We start from the raw sequence: 21977 nt of genomic DNA, 5'->3' as shown, positions 1-21977 counted from the left end.
AGCCGGCCCCCACGGCACTGAGTCAGGGCTCACTGTGGGCAGCCTGATCTCTCCACGATGCCGGCTCTCCACAACAGCTATTTATAAACCTCATTTGTACAAACAGGACGGCGTATTCTGGCTTTTTTCCTGCACTTTAAATAACCAAGTTATGGATGACGGAAACAGAATGGAAATGTTATCCAAGCCCAGGTTTGTCCGGGCGCACGTCTATATATCCGATAGCTTCTCCTGCTGCCACTTCTAATAGACTCCTCTCCTCTCTGCCTCATTATCTCCTGCTCTCCTTTGTGCTCCTAAACAAAGGCAAGATGGGCACACAGCCAGGGCTTGCTTACCCCTGACCTGGCAGAGGGAGCAGCCATGCTCCCAGGCCCCTCAGGAAATGACAGTACAAAGACCTAACATGGATTGAGCCCTTACTAGGTGCCAGCACTGTACGTTGTCTCATTCAATCCTCATCATTCCCCATGCTATGACCCCTATTTTACAGATAAGGAAACAGGCTTAGAGAGGTCAAGCAGCTTGCCCAAGGTCACACAGCTGGAAGGTGATGAAGCCAAGACTCAAACTGGGGCAACCTGACCCTGGCATCCAGGCCTTTGACTATAGCCCATTGGTTCAGGCCCCTGGCCACAGCTAGTCAGCCCTAACAAACTCCAGTGGTGATCCCTAACACCAAGGTAATGGCTCCCAAGGGAGGCCAATATTCAAAGAGGCAGAGGATGACCATGGGATCTCCCAGGGCCCTCTGCAAGCCAAATCTGGACGCACTGAGCCCATGGCAGGTGTAATATGAAAGGAGAGCTCTGACCAGCCATTTGGTCTCACCCTTACCCTTAGTAATGGTTTTCAATCATTCAGTCAGTCATTCAACAAACATTTGCGGAATATCTACTCCATGCCAGACCTGGTGCTGGGTGCTGCTCATGCAAAGGTAAAGATGACACAGTGTTGTCCTCAAGATGCTCAGCCAGTCAGGAAGACAGATGAGAACGCAGTGGACGAGTCAAAGGCACCCACACGCCCAATGAGGGGCAGAACTATCCCTGCCCAAGACGTGCGGTTGCCACCCTACTGCCGTTCCGCATGACTTGAAAACTTGCATCTTTTCCCCAATCCATCTTCTTTTCCCCTGGCATTTCCCTTGTTTTAATTAGTAGACAAATAGGACCTGTGCAATCCTTGCCGGCTTCTTGATGAGTTCTCCATGCTGTGCTTACAAATGCAACTGCAGACGAATTGCTCCTGCCACCTGTCCAGGGAGATATGCTGGTGGCCTTTAAACGTTCGATTCTGTTGATGCCCCTTATGCAGCAGGGCCACCTGTCCAGGGAGATATGCTGGTGGCCTTTAAACGTTCGATTCTGTTGATGCCCCTTATGCAGCAGGGTCACAGAAGGAGTCTGCCCGAATCTTCTTCAGTGTGGGAGGAAAACAGCTCAATGCAGTGGAGACAACACGGGGTGGGGAGCCAGCAGGCCTGGTTCGGGTCCTGGCTTTGCCATTGTCTTCTGAGTGACCCCAGGCAAGGCTGTGAACTTCTCTGAACCTCCATTTCCTTATCTTTAAATAGAGGAGATTGGATGAGGCACTCCACCAGGTCCCTTCCAAAGTCCCAGGGAGCATCACTGTGGCTCTCAGCCCACAGCCCCGGTGCTTTCTATATCACACAAAAGAATGTGTGAAGAATTCTGTTGGTGAGGCAGACCCTGGCCCCACCAGCTGGAGACTTGGGCACTCTGGTACCTGGGTAAAAGCATGAGATTCTGAGCGGGCAAACCTGGGCACTCCTGGTTCTGCCACAGAGCAGCTCTGGAACACTGGGCGAGTCAGTGAACTTAAAGGAGCCTCAGTTTACTCATCGGTAACATGATGACAACAATACTTTCTTCGTTGGGTTGATGTGAAAATTCATTTGAAATAATGTGATTGTTGGCATATGGCGAAGCTCTGGGTGCAGTCTCCTGAGTCATTTTTTTCTGTGTTGCCTCTGTTGTCCTACGGGGCCAAGTTCCGATGTCCTAGGGCTGACCCCTTGTTCCCCTGGGCTCCAATTTCCAGGGCTGGGCCCTGAGCCGGTGCCACTCCTCAGGGAGTACGCCCCTGCTCTGCCCCGGCCGGATGGCTAGGCCCAGCTGCCATTGGCCGGACCTTCTGAGCTCCCACAGAAGTTCCTGCTAGGTCCACCTGACCAACTGGTATGCAATAACTTCCTCCTTGGGAGTGTGGGTAGTGCCTACTGGCAGATGTGTTCCAGACCTCTTCTGCCACCTCGGTGACCCAGGCCCACCCAACCTGACCCGTGAGTGCATTTCCTGCCTGGCCCACTACTTCACTCTGTTTCTACCCTGGGGACCATGTACCATGCTGGGCTCTGCCCTGCTCCCTGCTCACTCAGAAACATGCGTTTCTGCCCATTCCCACACTTCCTGCAACTGCTTCTGGAGTGCCCACAAGAGTCACATGAAATCACCAGGAGGCCCTTTACCATGTGGAGAGTAGTCCCGCCCCAAGGAGCTCCAAGCCCCTCACCCACATCCTGTCCAAACACATACACAGTAACTCATGGGTTGGTCCAAGCAAGCTGGTCTTTCAATCTCCATTCCCTCTCCAACTATTCTGGACTATTCTTTGAAGGAGTCTGTACAGGGAAAGACCTGAATTATCAAGACCTTGGGCTAGACTGGGCCCATGGAAAAGACCACCCAGCAAAAAGAATAAGAAAAGGTTTCATTCATGGAGTCCCAGGCACTTTATATATATTACCTTGTTGAACTTGACCCAACAACTCAGTGACACAGGTACTGCTCTCACCTTTATTTTACCAAAGACAATCAGACCGGTTAGCAAAGTTCCCAAGATCATAACACTACTAGGTACCAGGCCAGGCTGTCCAGCCGGGTCTGCCCCAAGGCCCAGTGCTAAGCCATGTTGCTGTCCCACCTCCCAAGGGAGGCAAGGCAGGCTAACCTGGCAGGGCGGGGAGAAGAGGAAGGGGTACAGAGCTTCCCTTCCTTTGTCTTCCATCATCGCTCAAGACCTGATTGGACACGGCTGTTCTGGTCTCCGCTAATTCCTGCCTCCCCTACACCAGGTTCTTCCTCTATAGCTCTTCTGTCGAGAAAACCAGACCTTCAGCAACTCGAAACCTTGGAAAGAAAGATTGAGACAAAGGGAAAAGTCCCCCGGTGTCTGCATGCCACTTAGATAGATCACAGCTAGAGAGATTCTCCGAAGACAAGGCTTTACAGAGTTTGCTAATGGGGTTGAGCAAAACGATGTTTTGCTTCATACATGGTGGTCACACACAGGGCTTCTTTCACCACCACTGTGGCTTGTTCCAATTCCTTCAAGGCAGAACTGTGTGTCAGGAAAGAACAGGGCTTGGCTAAAGCCAGTCAGCATCATTACCTAAACTTCTTTACTTTCCTGGAATGCATGCGATGCCCAAGCTCCCTGGATCTCCCAGGTCGTCTCATGCAGTTACATTTCACTCTCTACAGTGAAGGCTCGCTATGGGTCAGGCATTGTTGTAAGTGCTTCATCAATATTAACTCAGCCAATCCTTCTAACGACTCTGGGGGATAGGTGCTACTATTAGTCCTATTCCAAAAATAAGGAAACTGAGGACAGAGAAGTTGTATAACTTGCCCAAGGTCACACAGCTAGTAAGGGGCAGAGCTGTGATTCAAACCCAGACAGTCCAGGGCCACAGTCTGTATGTTTAACCACTGTGCTACCCCAGTCTGCATTTGCTAGGGATCATTCCATATACAAACACAGGCAGATATATCATTATACATTTATAACACGTTTAAAATGGATTGCCAAGTCAGAAAAAAAAAATCCCTTCTCTAACCATGTTTCTTAGGAGAGAGTTTAGAAATTGTGGTCACCCAGAGACAGGTGATCACGTTTTTAAGGGGAAAACATTTTGTAGGTCTGCATGGTGTCTAGACAGAAAGCTGAGGAGAAAGGATTTGTCCATGTGCATCTCCAGGGCTGCCCAGGGAAGAGGAGCATGATTTGAGGTGACAGCTCCTACTGATTAGTCAGAAATAGCCCAGCCGTGGAGGAGAGCCAGCCACGAGGCTGGCCAGGGCTGGAAAAAAGAGCTTTTAAAGCAATGCTGCCCAAAATCTAGTCCTTGGACTTCCTGCAACAGGGTCACCTGAGGATTTTGTTACAAACACAGATTCAAAACCTCACCCCAGACCCATGAATGGGAATCTCTGGGGAGGGAGGGAGGAAGGAATGGGACGGGTTATAACCCCCCAACCCTGAATCTATAACAAGACCCCCCGGGGGTTCTGATGACAGGGAAGTTTGGAATCCTCTGCTGCAAAACCTGACGTCTCTATTTGCCATAAGTGTCTGTGCCCCATGCATCCTTGGGAAATACGAGTCGGCCACCAGAATAAACCATGCCCTACAGCCCAGCCCCAGATACACGGCGGAGTATGATCTGATACTGATATAATATATTAACATCAATCATGAGCGCTACTGATTATTAGCATTTACTGCGTGCCAGACACTGCTAGTGCTTTCCCAATCTTATCTGTGCTCATTCTCATCACAGCCTTGTGCTGCAGTTGTGGCCAACCTTGATTTGCTGCTGATGAAATTAAGGCCTAGAGAGTCTGGGTGACTAGCTCAGGGCTACACAAAAAGCAAGCAGCGGAGATGGAATTCAAACCCGCTCTGTCACTTTGACCGTTCTGGCTCTGAGCACAAGGTCAGTGCTGCAAGCAGGCCACCCTCTGCCATCATCCCCAGCGCCACACTGGGGCTGGGAAGGCCACCGGGTGAGGAAGCTGGTCTTCCAGATGCACACCCATTTCAGCCGATCCCCCAGGGGCGTCTGTCCTCCTATTCTGACACCAGCCAACGTGCTGGACCAATACCAGCTCCATTAGGCCTGAGTCTGCAGGATGGGAGAGGCCAGGGTGTCATCACCTGAGGCAAACACTTTGATGCTGGAAGAAACAAGCCTGAGGCCTCAGAGCCTGAGGGGCTCCTCTGGGGACCTCACACAGCTGGCCTTCTGCTGATGGAATGGCGTCCGCTGACCTGAGGGGGAATCCTCACTTCCGAGATGTGTGCCTCAGGAAGGCTGCTCACCCTTTCCGCAAATCTATAAATGGTGACAATGACCACGGCCTCACTGGGCGTCTGGGAGGATTACAGTTGACCACATGGAAAAGGTGCTTTCCCGGCCCCCGGACTACACACTGGAGGTGCTCAGACCTCCCCCGCTTTCTCCTCCTGTTGCCTTCTTTAATTTCTTGGTATCATCCCCATCTGGACAGTGCTGCCAGATCTCCTACCCCAGCCCTCAGGACAGAAAGTCCAAGAACCTGGGGGCTCCTTTGCTGGCAGGGGTACCCCACATCCGCCCACCCTCCCGCCCTCAGAGCTCTGGAGGCCCTCAGCCTTCCTGTTTACTCAGCCCAGGATGTAGGCTTCCCAGCGGCAGGGCCATAACTGTCTTGCTCTCTGCTCTTTCCCTGGGCTAGGAGAGTGCCCGGCAGGGAGTAGGTGCTCAGTTCATGCTGAATGAATGAATTCAATCATCTGACAGAAGGGAACTGTGCATCGGCTCTGCGCAGGGCCCAGTGCTGATAACAAACCCCTCTGGAGCTCGCGCTTCTGCCCTCACAGCTGACACCCAGGCTCCCTCTCAAGGGCTCCAGACTGATGGAAGGCGCCTTCCTACCCACCATGCTCCTCTTGCCTCGAAGTGCGGCTAAGTCAGCAGTGGAGCCTCACTCTTCTTCTCCCTTCACTTTTGTCCTGGGGACAAACCTCCCTGAGAGAGATGCTCAGACCATGGCCTCCTGGAACTTGCCATGTAGGCCCAGAGTTGGAGCTAAACCCAGAGGCCTCTCCTGACGAGGAAGCAGGTAGCCGTCTCTTGGTCTGGCCACCCCTCCAGAGAGCTGTCCTGACACATTCTCACTGCTCACATCCTCCTGCAGGAAAATCCACTTTCAAGACAGGAAGAGACACAGGCCTGAGCCAGAGAAGCCTCACGCTCACCTCTCAGAAGGCCCCAGGAGGACCCAGCTCCAACAGTGGCAACACCAAGCAGTCGTGAGGTTGGATTGCTAGGAGCACAGAGGGAAGCTGTCCACAGGGAAGCCTGAGAAGGGTTCCAGGGCCCCTGGCTCCCCACCAATGAACTAATGGAGCCATCTCAACTACTTCAGTTTATTTACTGATCATCAAAGACTCTCCTCAAAAGTTGGAAGAAAAAAAAAAATGTCATGAAGAACCTAGGGGTAAAACAGGAATAAAGACACAGACCTACTAGAGAACGGACTTGAGGATATGGGGAGGGGGAAGGGTGAACTGTGACAAAGCGAGAGAGAGGCATGGACATATATACACTACCAAATGTAAGGTAGATAGCTAGTGGGAAGCAGCTGCATAGCACAGGGAGATCAGCTCGGTGCTTTGTGACCACCTAGAGGGGTGGGATAGGGAGGGTGGGAGGGAGGGAGATGCAAGAGGGAAGAGATATGGGAACATATGTATATGTATAACTGATTCACTTTGTTATACAGCAGAAACTAACACACCATTGTAAAGCAATTATACCCCAATAAAGATGTTAAATAAAAAAAAAGCTGGAAGAAGAAAAATTTCACGCCAAGCTGGTGGGTAATCCCCATGTTGGTGTGACGTGCTAGCTCGGAAGTATTTTCTGCTGCTGTCGTGGTTCGTCCGCTAAACTGCATTGTTGCTGGGTCCCAGAACACGGGCATAGGCAAGAACGGGGACCTGCCCTGGCCCCGGCTCAGGAAAGATTACAGGTATTTCCAAAGAATGACCACAACCTCTTCAGTAGAAGGTAAACAGAATTTGGTGATGACGGGCAGGAAAACCTGTTCTCCATTCCAGAGAAGAATGGACCTTTAAAGGACACAATGAATATAGTTCTCAGTAGAGAACTCAAGGAACCTCCACAGGGAGCTCATTTTCTTGCCAAAAGTCTGGATGATGCCTTAAAACTTATTGAGCAACCAGAATTAACAAATCAAGTGGACATGGTCTGGATAGTGGAACGCAGTTCTGTTCATAAGGAAGCCATGAGCAGGCCAGGCCATCTTAGACGATTTGTGACAAGGACCATGCAGGAATTTGAAAGGGACACACTTTTTCCAGAAATTGATTTGGAAAAATACAAACTTCTCCCAGATATCCAGGTGTTCCTTCTGATGTCCAGGAGGAGAAAGGCATTAAGTACCGATTTGAAGTATATGAAAAGAACAATTAATGTGAAAGTGTTTTCTGATCTATTTCAAGCCTCCTCCTGCCCCCCCCAAATTATGTATTTTTTGTTGTAGAGACATTTGTTGACTTTAGATCTATGGATAATTATTTCTAAGCAAAGTACTTTTATTCCCCATTAATCTTAACTAGACTGTATCAGATACCATTTGTGAAACATTTCTTTGCTGTAACTGCCTGAATGCCCATCAGGAGTCAAGAATAGGTGACCAGCACCTGCCTAGGGTAGAACATCTACCAAGACAGCCCGAAGTGGGAGAGTCCCCCGGTAGCACGAGCTGAAACCAGAGCCTATAGAGCTAGGAGCTAGGCAGATGGGTCCAAAGGTCAGAAATGGATTACAAACAGAAGAGCTAGCATTCAGTTATTAAAATTAGATCAACACAGGGACTGTGAATTACTTATATCACACTTCTTAAAAAAAATTCTGTTCACTCAGACCAGGAGTCAATAAGTTGAAAACTCCAGGATATTCCACAGGGATAGTAAAGAGACAGGTACGAGACTACCTTTTCCGCTGTTAAAGGAGAAGGTCTAAGACCTTAAAAAACTCTGTTTCTGATCTTCAATGAGATTGCATGGAACGTCACAATGATAGAACAAGAACTGGCTGCTCGTTACAAAAAAGAATAACCTAATATCAAGCATAATGGCTAAAATTAAAACTTCAAAGAGGTAATAAATTGAGAATGAATACTGCTAGAAACCAACATTAGTAAGTTAGAAACTAAACTTCACAGAATTAAAAAATGAAAATTAAAATATGTTTTACCCATCACGTTAGTGAAGATTTAGATTAAGTACCCAAAAAAAAGAAAAATAGCATTTTCTGCCTTATAAATTGGTACAATTTTTAGAGTGTAAGTTAGCAATATCAATTGAAATTCAAAATATTCTGGGTTTGGACCCAGAACTTCCACTTCTGCAAATTAATCCTGAACAAAGAAATGGACCCAAGAGTACTTGTTGTAACTTTTTTTTTCAAACTTGGGAACAGCCCAAATGTTGATTAATAAGAAATACCAACCAATATGTCTATAAAATGTAACATCTGCAGCAGCCAAAAAGAATGAAGTACTGACAGAAAAACGCCCCAAACTGCTAAGTAAAAGAAGCAAATTGTGTATAATACTTAAAATGTTTAATAAATGTTCATGTGTGGGGAAAAGCATGCGGCAAACTGTTAAAAAAGAAAAGAAAAGAAAAGAAAAGCCCGAAGAAAAGCTATGTCTGGATCTCAGGGAGCAAAACAGAACAGAACAGAACCAGAGCACCAAAGTGTTAGCAGGTGCTACCAAAAGAGGGGTTGGAAATAAAGAAGACAGCGTCTCAGGCTACCAAGGAAGTCGATGGTGGACCGGAATTTTCTTTACACAAACGTGATGTATGGCTTTGGGACACAGCACCTGGCAGAGATGAGGGGCACCTCTATTCCCAGTACCAACCCCAGGGAGGGTAGAAGAGGGCACTGGGCCAGGGACCAGAAAGCCATGGTGGCACTGCAGCCCAGCCCTTCCCAAGCTGGGCAACCTAGGATGAGGGGCTTAACCTCTCCGGGTCTCTGCTTCCTTCTCTGAAAACTGAAGGAGTCGGACTAGATTATCCTAAACACATTCTGTGGTACCATAAACTCTTTTTCACCTTCCATGTCAACAGTTTAGACAGAGATAGTCAGTTCTGTCATCTTCTCCAGCGCTGAGACGGTGTCCTTGTAACCTTGGCAAAGGGCCCTGGAAGGTGCGTGGTAATTGTTTCTCTGCCTTGTTGCTATGGAAACTTGCAACTCTTGCATCCCTGGTGCTAGGACACAGCCTGCCTGGAACTCCTGGGTGGTTTAGGTTTGTTTTGTCCACATGCGTTGTAGGCGCACTGAAGTTTTCCCAGAGCTGAAGGTGGTGGCTTGCTGATATGAGCCACTGACGTTCTCCCTTCAATTACCAAGTTTCACTAGAAAGCTTGGGATCGTGACAATCGCGTTAGCAGCGCTGATGCTGCACCGAGGGGCTCCCACAATTAGCGCACCCCTAGGCCCTGGAGACTGATTCCTGATCTGCCTTCTGCAGGTTCCCCTGGGCTTGCTCTGAGACTTTGGGGTGACCCTTTATTACTTTCCTGCCACCTATAATGAGACATACGCTTCAAAAAGTTGCCCTCAACAAGCACTGAAAGATACAGCAGCACCTCTGTGTGACTCCCTCTGACCATGAAAACACATCAACACAGCAGACACGTGTGTCAGAAAGCAGGTCTTCTAGTGCCCAAACAGGAAAGTGTAACCGGCAGAAAGGCTGCTGATGGCGGTGCTGTATACTCAAATTCTGTTTTGTCAGAGAGGGAAAACGGGTTAGAAAATCCTCCCCGTCTATAGTAACCCTATAAAATGCATCAGATTTGCTCCAAGTTTTGTGCAATGTTACAACTCTCTTTTCAATAGTGGTAGTGAATTTGGAAACCAGAAATGTGATCATTGAGGCATGCCGCCTGGCTCCTGATGAAACAGAGCGAGCAACAGGCTTCCTGGCTTGCCCACATCCAGTCCTGAGACCACAGCGTTCTGCACTGGCTGAGATTAATGGGGTGACACTGTGGCTGCCAACATTTCTCACTGTCACACTCTGCACCTATAAGCTCTTTCACCCTCCCTCCCCAAACAGGGCAACCTGCCACCGCCTGAACAATTGCCTGCATTTCCACGCATGCTTCACACGCAGAATCAACCCCAACTCCTCTCTCTCACCTTCCCATACCTGGTTGGTCACCAAGTCTTCCTCAAACTCCACCTCTATTTCCTCCACTACTGTGCTAGTTCCCACCCACGGCCTTTCTCACCTGCACTCATCCAGTCATCTCCCAGTTGGACTCCTTGCCTTCAGCCTTACCCTCTCCAAGCCATCCTCCACCACTGTGGTCTTTCTAAACCGCGGATCTCATCATGCCACGCTACTTACTGTTCTTCCGTGGCTCTCCAAGGCTTGCACCATCAAGTCGTAATCCATTAGCCCAACATATAAGGCCCTTCCTGCACTGGCCCCACCCCCAGGCCACCACTGTGGCAACAGTTCTTCATCTAGCCCAACCCCCCTCCTCTTAAAACCTTCCTTCACCCTCTCTACCCTACCGGATAGAGCAAGTCATAGCCACCTCTGTGCTACCATAGCAACCTGGGCTTCCTCCCTTAGCGCTCCTAGTTCCACGACATCTGCATGTTTCTTTAGATATCTGTCTCACCTCCAGACCATGAGCTCTTTGTGGGCAGGGACCCCAACTTAGTCATTCTTGCAAAGAGCACAGTGCTGGCACACACTTAACCATTTTTCAATGAATGAATGAATAAAAAATACATGAATGAAGAACCTGCCACAGGCTACTTGCTTTTCACATGCAAGTATAACTTTTCACATGTAGAATAACTCTTTCCACACCCAAGTTACAGAAAGCAAACAAGCCAAGCTCAAAGAGGAAGAACCTGGCTATCGAGAAGAGAATGTGCAGTGAAGAGGCGAAGAGTTAAGCTGCTTGGGTTCAAATCCTACCTCTACCATTTTCTAGCTGTGTGACTTCAGTCAACTTTCTTCACTTCTCTGAGCATCCGGAGGAAGAGTAAATAATCTGACCTTCCTCATAGGTTGTTGTAAGCATTAAATGTTACATAAAGTATGTGGAAAGGGTCTGGTGCAAGGCAAGTGCTCAATCAATGTTAGTTACTATTATTAGGGAGGCACCGGCTTCCCAGGTATTTCTGCCATTTAGTGAATAATGAGCTCTGCCCGAATGGCTGCCGTGTCTTAGATGTTTCTAGAGCCTCCATTTCAGGAAGTTGTTGAGTTAATTCCAGCCTTGCTGATCTGTGACAAGTGTGGGTCCTCAGGGGCAGAACCCAAGGAAGGGTCTCAGGGAAAATGGCATCTCTGGCATAGGTGTCCACCATCGGAGCTTCATCCCCACCTCCTAATTGGGCCACCTCAGGCCCCAGTCCCAGGCCCCAGTTCAGGCTGGCTGAAATGACAGGGGCTTGGTGCAGGGTAAAGGGGGCTCAGTGGGGACTCTGGGAACCCTGCAGTCAGGAGATTGTCATGCCTTCAATATCTGGGTGGGGATGTCCCTTCTCTGCTACGGTCTTAGTCTGTTCAAGCTGCTAGATCAAAATACCTGCGTGGCTTAGAAACAACAGACAGCTATTTCCGACAGTTATGGAGACAGGAATTCCAAGATCAAGAGGCCAGCATGGCTGTGTTTTGGTGAGGGCCCTCTTCCTGGTTCATAGCCGGCACCTTCTCTCTGCGTCCACACAGATGGAAGGGGCTGGGGATCTCCCTGGAGCCTCTTTCATAAGGGCACTAATCCCATTCCCGAGGGCTCCACCCCATAACCTAATCTCCTCCCAAAGGCCTCAGCTACTAATACCATCATCTGGGGGGTTAGGATTTCAACATATGAATCTGGGGGGGGACTCAAACATTCAGACCATAGCAGCTACCCTGTCCCCTTCGTCTGCACCATCTCTGCACAGGGTGGTCACTCACAAGTGTTGCTGGAGCCTTTCTCACCCTGGGGGAATGGGGTGAGGCAGGCCAGGGGTGTGGGGAAGGGGACAGGGAAGAGTGGCATGGGGAAGGGCCTGGCTTTAGCGTTCAGCACACCAGCCCCGAGGCTCAGCTTCGCCCCAGCCACCCACTGACCTGCACAAATTCCATCGTTCCCAAAGTCCCAGGCTTGTTCATCTGTAAAGTGAAGGGCCCTAGCTTAGATCACCATCTCCTGCATCCTGTGGCTCAGGGACGTGACCTGGGCTTCAAATGTGTTGCGGGGGGGGGGGGGGGGGGGGGGGCGGGACGGGGGGACAGGAGAGGGTGCAGCATTGTTTCCCATTTCCTTCCCCCTAACTCCCATGCTGGTGCTTTGGGCTCTGGTGGCTTCAGGAAACACCCATTCTTCTTCAGACAGGAAAAGCCTTTTCTAAATAATTTTTCCTCTCTCTAGGTCCAAGCCAAGAAACCTGGAACAATAAAAAGCCAGCCCAGTCTTCTGTCATGATTGTCTGCAAACCTAATAAAAATGGATGCCTTGGGCTCTGGAATGGTGAACACGAGTCTTCCTCATCAGCCCGGAAGGTCCTCAGGCTTCAGTATCCCCTCCAAAGAAAAGAAGCAGATGGCCAGTGGGCCCAACCAGGACACCAAGACCCTGTGGATGTGGGTGGCCCAGCCTCCTCTGGCTCTCAATTGCCAGCCTCAGAGAAACCAGGCACATTGTAATGGAAATGGAGGGGACCCAACCTTCAGTACATGTGGGGAGGGGGTGACTGTGTTCTGTGTGCCAGGAGTGCTGGGTCCTGCTGATTTATTTACAGAGACGTACCTTCCCTATTATTAATAATGAAACACTTGGATATCTACAGAGGTCTTGCTCTGTGTCAGGCACTACACTGAGTGCTTTGGTTGCATCAAGTCATAAAGTCATTTGGTTATTCAACCAAAAACTTAGCGCTCAGCGTGTGCCCGAAGCTGTGCTAGGCACTGGGGCACAATGTGAAGCCGTGGTTCCCTCACTCGGGGAGCTAACAGTCTAGGGTTATGGCTCTCAAACTTATGTGTGCATCCAATGAGAATCACCTGGTGTGTAACTCTGGGCCACACCCCCAAACAGGAATCTTCACTTTTCTCAAGCACCTTATCTCTAATTCACACTTTGTGAAACACTGGTCTGGTACTATGGGAGAAATCTATTACCATGCTCATGTTACAGATGAAGAAACTGAGGTTCAGAGAGGCTGAGTAACTTGCACTACATCACACAGCTCATAAGGGGCAGACCTGAATAGGGACACTGCTCTACCTGATTTCAGAGCCAATGTTCTTAATTACTACCCTACCCTGCCTTCCCAAACCTTACCCAAAGAATTATAGTCTTATCAAAAAAAAAAAAAAAAATGGCAAAAGCAACAACGAAAAACAGCCATGGACAAAAGGGAAGGACAAAAATGCAGATATTGTTAGCAGGTTAGACTTGAGAGGAGCTCTTTCTCACACAGTCTCTGGGGATGTTCACGGGCACAGAACCCCTGAATCACCTGTGCCCCGTGGAGTTCAACCCATGGACTGAGAAATCCCAACCTGAATGCACATGCACAGCCATGAGGATATGCACTTGCCACCATACGTGTGACATGTGCGGCCACATTCGGATATTCACGTGCACACGCTGTATCCATGCCACACTCCTTGAATTCCCAGCCCCTCCGGAACACCCCACGAGAAAGTCACCTTGTGGCAGGTGGCCCTCCACTGGCCCAAACGGCCATCACCACAGGATTAAACAGCCTCTGCTGAAAAGTGTTTTCTAGTCAAAAGAGGTTTTAGCAGCTAGAGTGCATGTATAAAGGTCAGTTCCCCACTCAGGGGACAGCCAAGCCCGGGGAAAGGACAGAAGGTTGAGGAGGGACTGCCTAGGGGATGACATTTGGAATTACGCATTTCCCTAAGCTGCCTGCAGAGCTGCCACGCTCAAGGGAAGGCCTGGATCCCAGGGGACTTGGTCTTTTTACATTTACATGACAAGCCCCTCTGCACAAAGCAAGCATCAACTAACCTGTAAGGAAGGGGGGATGCACATCACAGCACCCCAGGAAAGCACAGAGCTAGCTCCTCCAAGAGCTAGGGCACCTTGCAGAAGGCACCAACTGCTGGGCCCCTCTCCCCAGCCTCTCGGCCAGACTGCCAGTGCGGATTCCCTTCCTTCTTTGACTCACACTGAGCCCTGACATTCCTGAGGAGGCTTACAAGCCCAAAGAGACCTTGCTGCCTAGCTACCCCTGGACCCCAGCGTATTTGCAAGAGGGGGTGCGCAGGGAGGAGGCCCCGCACACCCATCTACTTGGTGAACAACAGTTCCACACGACCCTGTCAATCCAGCCAGGACCCCAGGACCACTCAGACTCCCCCTCTCCCACACCCTCAAGCACCCGGTCCTGCTGCTTCCGCCTTTTTATTCTTTCCTCTTCTCTCTGTCCCAACTGAAAAGAGTCCTTGGCCAGACTTCAGTCAGGCTCCTCAGAATCCGCTTTCCAATTATACCTGGACTTCTGGGCTCCCGCGTTCAGCTCTGAATCATCCAGTTTTAGCACGAATCCTGCTAAATCAGTTTAGCCAGAACCCCCCCAACCCCAACCCTCAGGATCTGATCACGCTCAGTATCTGATTGGTTTCCTCATCCTCCACCATCCCCCAGGTGATCACCTCCACCTGCCTTCAGCAAGAATCCGGGTCACTTTAGCCAAAATCCCCTCTTACCCTGATGCTTCCTCTCAGTAATTTTCCATCTACTGACCCCACCCTGCTCCTTGGCTATAAATTCCCACTTGTCCTGTTGTATTTGGAATTGAGCCCAGTTCTACAGAGAGGTCTCTTCCCCTACTGCACCAGTCCTGTATAAAATCTGCTTTTTCCACTTTAGCTACTGTCCGGCTCTGCTTTTCGTTTTTCACAACCACACCCACCCCTGCTGCCACAGGCCCTGCAGCATCATCTCTTGCATGTCCTGCGCACGAGGATCTCCCAGCGCTCATCATCTCGGAACGTACTTTCTCTAGAGTTGTCCAACCCAACTCAAATCCTGGCACCGTGATGTTTTAAGACATAGCATGACTCCAACTGCCCACTGGATAAACCGTAAATATTGACTCGGCCGTCAAGGTCCTTCACAACCTAGGACCAGCCAACCTGCCTGACAGTGTCTCTCGCCCAACCTTTCCAAATACTCTGACCTCTTGACATGTAAACACACGTGCTCCCCCAAAGAGCCCATGGTATCTACCGCAGTAAGTATCCTAAATGTTACTGATTTCTTCTCAGGTCTTCATCCCTCTGCCTTATAACCTCCTCGAGTGCTTGGCACAGAGCAGGCACAGAGTGAATTTTAGATCAGACAGGTGGGTGAGTAGATGGTGGATGGACAGACAGGTGGATGGGTGAGGAGTCTTGTATTGGCTTTTGTCATTTTCATCTGATGCCTCCCTGGGAAGGGAGCAGCCTGATCAGACATTTTCAAACAGAAAGGTTGCTTGGCCTCTACTTTTAAACTAATGGATATGAAAGATGAGAATAATAACATCCACACTGTAGAGCTGTCGTGAGGATTAAATGAGAAAACATACAGGAAGTATTTAGCCCTGTGCCCGACACACAGTAGGTGCACAACCTACAGCAGCCAGCGCTGGCACCAGCCCGTGTGTGAGTCCCTTTGCCTTCCAACGGGCGGACACAGGTGCTCCAGCCTCTCCTAATTCTGGTTGAGGCAGATCTTTCCCGCAGGCTGGAGTGAAGGTGGAGGGCAGCCACAGAGGAGCTCCTGGCCTACTTTGTGTAATTTTAGGCTCAGGCAAGGCTCCAGACAGTAAGCGATGCAAAGAGCCAGCTGCAGATAATGAGGCCCGGGGGACAGGCCGCTTGGGGTGGCTCTGTCCAATAGAGGCTGCTCCACCTGAACGCGCAGGGCTCTTACCCAGCCTCCGGCGGTGCCCATGGCTCAGGCTTCTGCAAAGCTGCCAGGCATGCCTCCTGTTCCACAAAAAGAAAAACAAAAGAAAAAAAAAGGAAGGCAGCCTCTGACATCCCAGGCTATAGGGAAGCTCCTCTCCAGTACCCATGTGGAAAGGCAGGGGAAGTTAAGACAGAGCTTCTCCATGTAACACAAAGGCCTGCATGTCCAAGCTGGTCCTTTAGCCCCTGCTACCATGATTCTTAGGCTCCTCACAGGTCTCCCTGCATCCATATACTCCCCATTAGCCCGTCTTCCACGCAGCACCCAGGGTGAGCAGTACACACATAGATTCCACCCTCACCAGCCTACAATCCATTCAAAGGCGGCTCCCTGTTGTCTTCCAGAGAAAGTCCAAATTCCTTGGCATGGCGTTCAAGGCCCTTCACAGCCCTCCCAGCGTCTCACCCTGCCCCACATGCTGGGATACGCTTACAGGCATCTGCATGTGCTCTTCTCTCTGCCTGAAACACCCCAGAGCTGCTCGGCAAGGAGGTGACGGAGCCAGGGCTCCGGGCCTTCTCTTCGGTCTCTGAGTGCCACACTCCTTGGGTGGGAAGGGCTTGGGGATTCCAGAGCAGCCCAGTCCCATGCTGCTGAGATGCCAGGACAGACCTTTCCCGTTTCTTACATCCCGAATTCTCTGAATTTGCCCTCATTACACATCACTGTGGGACTCTGAGCACCTCGTCGATGGTCACCCAAATAAAGTCAGCACAGGCTGAAACCTGCATCTCCAAGGGTCTGAATGGCTCGGCTGCAAAAGGGAACACAAGCTGACATTTCCAATTAACCTTGTTCTTACCCTCTGTCACTGTGCACTGCGTGGCACACCCTCATGGGACTGCAGAGGCCAGAGGCCAGGGAGCGAAGGCAGACCCTGGCATCCCAAGCAGCAAGGAAGCACCTCTCCAACACCCATCTGGGAAGGCACTGAGAGCTGAGACAAAACCAGCGCTATCCAACACAAAGACTCATGTCCCAGCTAACCCTCTGGTCCCTGCCATTCTGCTCACAGGAACCTCTGTAGCCTCAGCTCCCTCTGACATCTGGACCTTCTGGGGCCCCTGGGCTAGGGAGCTCCCCATTGCTCAGGAGGAGGGCCCCTGAAGGCCTCCTGGCCATGTGCTCGATATCACCGCTCCCCTACGTCACTAATGACTCTACACATCCAAACACACGGCCATGCAACTATATTCTGGACAATAGGATGTAGGAGGAAGTGGTATGTGTAACTTCCAGGATTTGTCCTTAGAGGAAAAGGATGAGCACTTCTCCTCCTTCCTTCTCCTTCTGGGTGGAATGCACATATAATTGCTGGAGCTGGAACAGCCATTTTGGACCATATGTTGGAAGGCTCATATTGAAGACGATAACAAGCTAAAAAGAGCCCAGGCCCCTGACACTGGAAGAGCCAGACCAGCCCCAGACCGCTTAACTCCAGGCTTTTTGAACGTAAGAGAGAAACGCACTTCTATCCTGCCTCATCCACTGTTTTACTGAGATTTCTGTCAACTCATTGCTGAACCTAAGTCTAATTGATATGGCAGGTGACCTAAAAAAGGCTTGGTTTACTTTTCGAGGCGTTTTTCTCTGCGTCAGTGCCAAACACGGCAGATGGGACCACTCTGTCCCACATGCTTGGGCTTCTCTAAGGGGCTGCTTCAATCTAAGTGGAATATGTGATCCCAGACCTTCCTGAACTTGTCACTGGCAAAGGCTCTCTTGGTCCTTGTGGTTTCTTCTCCACGCTCCTACCTGCCCTGAGCTTCCAGTTTGATACCCACTGGCCGGCTTTTCTGGCCAACCTCTACCCTGTTATTCTCAGTTTCTTCTCCATGTTGCATATAGGTAGTGTTTATTTCACACGGTGGTTTCCGAGTGACTAGCTTCTTGGGGCTGTTCTGGGTACAAAGCTAGTGGCTGGGCTGGGACCCTAAGCATGGCCCCTCCCCTGCCCTCACCCTCTAGGAGAGGCTAGCCCACACAAGTACATCCTTGTGGACTCACCTCCTTCAGTCTGCCCTGAAGCATGATGGGGAAGTAGAGTCAAGGGCCTGTCCTGGCTGACTTTACCTTCTCAAAAAGCCCATGGACACAGGAGTTAGCTGGGGGAGAGGAAGCCTCGCATAATGGTGGGACAGAGGCCACGGAAAAGGCAGGCTTGGCCTCCAAGACAGGACTCTGGTGGCAGCCCCAGAGGGCAAGGAGTCAGCCAGCATTACAGAGTTGCAAACCAAAGCGTCCCCTAGGAAAGACCCAGAAGCAGGGAGTGCTTAGCTCGCAGCCCCTCAGGGGAGTAAACGCAGAGGATCCCAGCCCAGATGGGACCCAGGGTAGAGTGTCTAGATCTCCTTGGGCTCCAGTCTCCTAGATGAGCAGGTTGATGGGCCTTTACGCTTGGGACCTCTCAGAGGAGAAGCTCAAGGCAGGCCCTTCTCAGGGCTTTCCAATGGGACATGTTGATGTTTGGCACCCTGCCATTGGGGGACCATGACCAACCCTCGTGCCATGTGCAGCCCAGAGCTGAGCAATCCCAAGCCCCTCCCCTGTCTCACCCCTACACGGCTCTTCTGAAAGCCCTTCTGCTCTTTTCCTCTCCTTGCTTTCCTCTCCCCACCACCTGGCCTGCACTCCTCTATTCATCCATAACTTAGAAATAAGGCGTTTCACAAGTTTCACTAGATCCTCAGATTCCAGGTGCACAGGATACTTCACGACACGAGAGAGAAGGACCGTGGGAGTCCTGTGTACTACCTGGGAGTCAACGGTCTAGAGCAATGCTGTCCACTAGAACTTCCTGCGGCAGAAATGCTCTATTCCTACACCGTGCAAGATAGCAGCCCCCAGCCACGTGTGGCTTTTGAGCACTTGAAATGCAGCTAGTGCAACTGAGAAGCTGAATTTTTAATTTTACTTAATTTCACTTAATTTAAATTTAAATAGCCACATGTGGCTAGTGGCTGCTATCCTGAACACTGACAATCTGGAGGAGTCAAATAAGCAAATAGTCGTTCAAACATGGAGATAATTGTGATTAATTGCGATAAGCACCACGGAGGGAATGAACAGCATGTAGTGAGAATGCATGATGGGGGAATTTACCCTTTCCTGGGGGGTAAGGGAACACTTCTCTGAAGCAGTCACATTTTAGTGGGTGGCCCAACTGTAGACATAAAAACAAAACTCCATATAGGAAAAAAAAGCCCAAAAGGAAACATACCAAAAATATTTTTCAAATGCTTTATAACAAATTCATTTTCTTTATATGAGGAAGAATAACTTTTTTTTTAAGTGGGTCAGCTCAACACTATATATTCATTCGTCTCTGAGGAAAAGTAAACTAAATAAAGTTGCTGTCTATTTATATGTGGGCCAAACTTGATTTTGTTTTTCCTTATGCAACAGAGTCTGTCAGAGAACCAAGTGTTCCCTAGCCCATCCTGGGGAAAAGAGGACAAGATGGCTTCGGGACCACTGCCTTAGCCGTACGCCTCCTCTTCCATCATCAGAGCCGTCAGGGCCTGAGATCATCAGTGAGGCCTTGCTGCACACACATTCCTCATGCCCGGAAATTTCTAACACTTTTGACCTCTTCAGCTTCCTTAGAATAAAGGTGCAGCGGCCTTGCCTGGGAGGCCGTTACAGCTCATCCCCCCTGGTGAGGACAGAGTCAGTTGAAGCTTTGGAAAAGCTGGTGGATATAGTTGCCTGGAGAGCTGCCCAGGTGACTGCTCATTTCCTGGGCTGGAATAAGAACCTTTATAAAGGGAAGTGACATGTTACAAATGCATTCACCAAAGAGAAGGGAAAGGAGAAAGCAGCCAGGGGCACTGGGAGTCTCCTGTCTTCTCCCAGGAGGCAGGAAGTCAGGCTTCTGCCCGGTCAGGGGCTTCTGGGAAGTGAGCTGTGTCATTCTGAGGCACTTGCCTCACTCACCTGCCAGGGCCAAACTGTGGCAAGGAGCCTAGGACCCTGAGAAAGTTAGTCATCCTCCCATTGGCCCCCCCTAACTCTTGGTTCAGACATTCACAGTAGCTGTTGTCATGCTGTATTCACGTATGTTCATGCTTCCATCACTTCAGAGAGGCCAGAAGCTTCTAGAGGGCAGGCTCTAATGCATTCCATTCCAGCATCCTTGTGCCCAGCTCCGGGCCTGGTGGAGAGTGGGTGTGCATAAATGACTACTGAACCGAGAAAAACAGCATATGGGCAGCGTGGTGTTCAAATCCCAGCCAGCCTCCCAGTGTCTGTGAGGCCAGTTACATAACCTCAAAGAGCCTCGAAGTCTGGATTAAATGTGAAGAAGCATTTTAGGCCCAGCCTGGACCCTGGAGCCCAGTTAGGGTTCAATAGGCAGGGGCTTACTGTGGACAGAGCGGTAGGGAGTTGAGACCCTGCTAAGCACAGAGTAATTTGCAGAGACCCCTCGCCCTGACTTGAAGAACTTGCCTTTGGTCAGTCTAGCTTCCACACGATGCTGCTGGCTTTCCCCCGGGAAGACAAGGGCCTCCTCCTTGATTAAATAACCAAGTACCAGCCTCACCTCATCTCCAGGCCTCTGCCCCCGCGCCCAGCCTCTGACGCCTCACCCCCGTTCCTGAGCCACTCCAGACTGAGATCAGCAGTTTTCCAGAAGCCATAGCTTCCCATGCAACGGGCAGACATCGCGAGCACTCCCAAAGCCCTGGACAGCTCTAGGTACCTGGGTTGACCCCACCTCCAGTCACAGCTCTTCTAGTTCTAGTTTAGTCTGGACCAGCAGTTCTCAAAGTGTTGACTCAGGACCATCAGCATCTACATCACCTGGGAACCTGCTGGATATGCAAATTCTGGGGCCCGGCCCCACTCCACACCCACTGAATCACAAACTCTGGGGGTGGGGCTCAGACATCTACATTTTAAAAGCCCCCTAAAGATTCTGATAGATTCTTAAATTTGAGAACCACCCTGAAGTTCTGACCGGTTCCCCTTTCTTCATCGCACCTCTTCCCATCCCCAGATTGGCGTCTTCCTCCTATGCCCCAGCCAGGGTTGGTACTAAGGCCTTGAGCAGACTTTCCTGCCTGCTGCCTGAATCTCACGGTGGCCCCATCCGTGTATATTTTGCCTTTCTGACCCAGCACCCAGAGCCAACCTCCAGTGGAATCAAGACACAGCTCAGTCAGCACGGCTGCCCCTCTAAGGCCCATCTCCACGGCCCCAGGGCATGGATGGAGCGAGAGCTGCCGCCACGCCCTCCCAACCCCACAGACCAGAGGGAATCCACAGAGAAGATAGGAGGGAAAGCTCAGCCATGGGAAACGCCTTTGACATTCATTGTGAGGAGAACTGAGGGAGACCCATGGAAGACCCTAAGCAGAAGGGAGAAATGTGGAGAGGACTGAGGGGCACCAAGCTCCCCCCGCGGTCCCCAGGCCTCCCCAGGCACTGCTAACCAGTTGGCCCCTCCTGAGCCCTGCAAAGCATTCCTCCTTTTAAGTTTAACTTTCTGCTGAGCAGCAACTGCTCGCTGCTGGGTGCAAGGTCGCCTGCCACGCCCCTGGTTGCAAGTCAGCAAGTGTGGCCCAGAAATCCACTTAACTCCTAGAAAACGCAAGGGCATAGCCCGAAGGGAACACCGGAGAATCTGCAGCACAACACACAGACACTTCCCGGCCCTGCCTTGCCTGATCCTTTTGTAATTATACATTTATTACCTCTCTCCCTCTGCACTGTTGGCCACGGCCCAGCACTTCACAACCACGAATGGGTCTGCCCGTTAAGGGCCAGGGGATGGATCCTCCAGGTCACCACCCCTCCGCTGATACCGACACTGCTCCCGTCAGCTCAGGTTCATCTCTCTGCCCCAGGGCGGTACCCCAACTGGAAGCCCTACAAACTCACTGTGACAACAGCGGCTCTAGAGTAGCTCCCCTTCCTGCCCCACGCCCTGCCTTGGATGCCTCCCCAGTCGGCTTGCTCCCCTCTGCCGCAACCCACCCCCAAACGCCATCCCCACGGTCCCCTCAGCCCTGTCTCTTTTCCAAGAGCAGATGGGTTCTGGAGGAAGCACGATCGCTGTGAGGAGAGGGGGCCACAGAGATGTCGGGGTCCACGCTGAGGGAGGGGCACGGTTAGACTCGGCGTGCCTTGGTCTGAAA

The 21977-nt window shown here is 50.7% G+C and overlaps 1 protein-coding gene and 1 pseudogene across 5 annotated transcripts in view; one reads left to right on the top strand and one right to left on the bottom strand.

Annotated features, from left to right (window-relative positions):
• The window catches only part of GALNT18 (polypeptide N-acetylgalactosaminyltransferase 18), a 547599-nt gene that overhangs the window by 271866 nt on the left and 253756 nt on the right, over window positions 1-21977 (bottom strand). The gene's annotated exons all lie outside the window — the stretch shown is intronic.
• Window positions 5202-7342, top strand: LOC307189817 (dihydrofolate reductase-like; annotated as a pseudogene). The gene is made up of 4 exons: window positions 5202-5387; window positions 5668-5746; window positions 5985-6099; window positions 6699-7342. The product of its transcript is annotated as a dihydrofolate reductase-like (transcript).

The sequence above is a fragment of the Stenella coeruleoalba genome, assembly GCF_951394435.1.
Source record: "Stenella coeruleoalba genome assembly, chromosome: 8".
Classification (NCBI taxonomy): domain Eukaryota; kingdom Metazoa; phylum Chordata; class Mammalia; order Artiodactyla; family Delphinidae; genus Stenella; species Stenella coeruleoalba.
The sequence above is the reverse complement of the archived record's forward strand: the minus strand, read 5'-3'. Positions and strand labels throughout refer to the sequence as shown.